General features: G+C 37.1%; 1 long non-coding RNA gene across 1 annotated transcript in view; it reads left to right on the top strand.

The window, feature by feature from the left end:
• Positions 1-1,273, top strand: part of LOC107300588 — a 6,083-nt gene extending 4,810 nt beyond the window's left edge. The window contains exon 3 of the long non-coding RNA XR_001549227.1: positions 946-1,273. This is a non-coding gene — a long non-coding RNA (uncharacterized LOC107300588). The remainder of the gene's footprint in view (positions 1-945) is intronic.
• Positions 1,274-2,489: the final 1,216 nt, after the last annotated feature.

A 2,489-nucleotide genomic window follows, 5' to 3' on the forward strand; every position in this document is an offset into this window, starting at 1 on the left:
CGAAGGTCCCGGGCCGGAGGGTCTAAGTCTCCCGGGAACCGAGTGGAGACCTGAGGACCGGAGCGCCCACAAGCTTGTAAATAGCGTGTGCGTGCTCCCCTAACCTGATATGGTCCTCTGCTCCCGCCATATCTGCCTCTCCCACTGACCGTACTGATTCTTCCCTCCTCCTTCACTCCCCTACCCTCTCCCCCCACCTATGTTCAATAGTGATATAATATGAACGTCTTTGGGAATAGCCTTAGGTTTACCAGGTTGATGAGGGAAAATCAGGAGAATCAATATTTCCTCATCTCAAGGAAAAGCCTCTTCAGTAGATTTCTGGATAAAAACTCTGTGACTTACTAAATCTCTTAGTTTTCAAGGAGTAGAAAAAAATTATGCTGAAAACCCAGCAACTGATTTCTTAAAAAAACCATTGCAATGCTGAATGCCTCCTATCAATTTATCATATTTAAATGTTCTTGGATAACCAATATAACTAGCACTGCCAGTTACATTCACTCACCATAACCAAAAGCAATCCCAGGAACAAACATTGCCAGAAAGTGTAATTTTAATGTGGCAGAAAGGGAACATTATTAAATATAACCACGTAAACTACTTTTAACTTTAATCAGAGTTGACGTCTAAGTGAAATAAAATCAAACTGAATTTGTTTATTTTGGTGCCATAAATTATGTGTCCAGGGCCAGTCTACTTTGTGAAGAGCACACACTTTTCCAGGTGCAACACTCATTCTGAAGAAAGGATACTGTGTGCTAGAAAAATGCACTACTGTGAGATGGCCAGTTCTTCATTTTCATTATTTATATTGCATATATTTTAGGGATGCTGGTAAGATTCCATCAAAACTGAAAGGGAAACAAGAAAGAGGAAAAGATCATAAATAGCCTGGAATCAATTGCACCTGTTTAATTACTTATCTTGTTTTTTTTCTTTTAGGTCGCTTCTATTTATTCAGTGGTTCAAAGCAATATGAATTTGAATCTGCAACCAAGAGATTTCTGGGCATAAAGAAGAGCAATAGCTGGCTGGGTTGCCAGTGATACGTCAGGAACAAGAGAAAGGAGCGAAGAACTGTGGAATCCGTTCATCCTAGCTCTTAAGAACTAGCTGATAATGTCAGTTATGGTCATTACTTGGTGTATTCTCTGCTTTTGAGCCATGAAAACACGATAATGGTGTTTTCATAAGGGAGATAATTCAAAACTGAATTTTAATTTAATGTAACTTATTATATAAGATATTATTTGTTAAAATTTATGCTATTAAAATATGTTTCTGAATAAAATCATCTTGATTGTTTTCTTTCTTGGAAAGCCAAGGTATGTGACACTGTCCAGCCACATGGTGCCCCTGGGAAGAAATTTTCATTTGAGAATTGAGTATGTATCTGCCAACTAAGAGTAATGCTCCATTCAAACAGAGAAGGGACTCCTAATTTTGATATCATACCCTTCCCTCCAAAAACCCTGTTATACATTTTGGGTGCCACCAAATTCTATATGATTTTTTATAATCAAAATCATGACTAGGTAATTGATAAGGCAATCAAGTGAAAAATCATTTCCAGCCGGCATTCTAATATCTCAGTCTTTTTTTTTTTCTATTATGTTCCTTTGGATCAGTGTTAACTCCTGGCAAAAGCCTATATTAATCCCTGCAGTTTTCCTGGAAAGATTTTCAAAAGTGGTTTGCCTGAGACTTCCTAGGGCTGAGAAACAATGACTGGCCCACGACGCCCAGCTGGTTTTGTGCCTAAAGTGGGATTAGAACTCCAGTTTCTAGCCTGATGCCTTAACCACTACAGCAAGCTTAATCTAATATTTCATTAGTATTAGCAAAATCATTACTGAGTGACTCAAGGGTTTAAACAAAATTAGAAACTCATTTAAATAATGTCAGATAGCAGCAGGAGATTAGGAACAACTGAATTACATACCCACTTTGTTACATACGTATTATTGCATTTTGACCTTGGACAAAAAAACACAAAGAAAAAAAACCTCCAAAATATCCCAACCGGTTCATGTTTTGAGTATAGAATTATAAAAGAGAAGGAAATCATTTTTGTAAAAGTACAAGGATACCGGTAAGTTCTATAAAGTTTTCACATAGAAGAAGCTTTATGAAGCAATTTTGTACATGCTTGAAAGGGTAAAATTCTGCCACAATTTCCCCTTTACATCCAGAATAATAGACTTAGCTCAGAGAGTACCAAAGACTCCACAGTACAACCATGAACTATATATGCTATCTTCTATTAACATAACAATCAGAGTCTAATTTCTTTTCCTTGGAAAGTAATGATTTTACAGCTGGGACTTCACAACACGGTGAGTAGACAGTGATCTTGTGAAATCTGCAAAGAAATCATTTGCAGCCCCTCACTATTCCAGCCTATCACATTTGTAGCAGTTATGCCATCACTCCATTATATAGCAGATTAATGCTTTCATAAAACTCCATAGCACAACTTCTTATAA

Source organism: Protobothrops mucrosquamatus, unplaced genomic scaffold (assembly GCF_001527695.2).
Source record: "Protobothrops mucrosquamatus isolate PMUCROS unplaced genomic scaffold, P.Mucros_1.0 scaffold7540, whole genome shotgun sequence".
NCBI lineage: Eukaryota > Metazoa > Chordata > Lepidosauria > Squamata > Viperidae > Protobothrops > Protobothrops mucrosquamatus.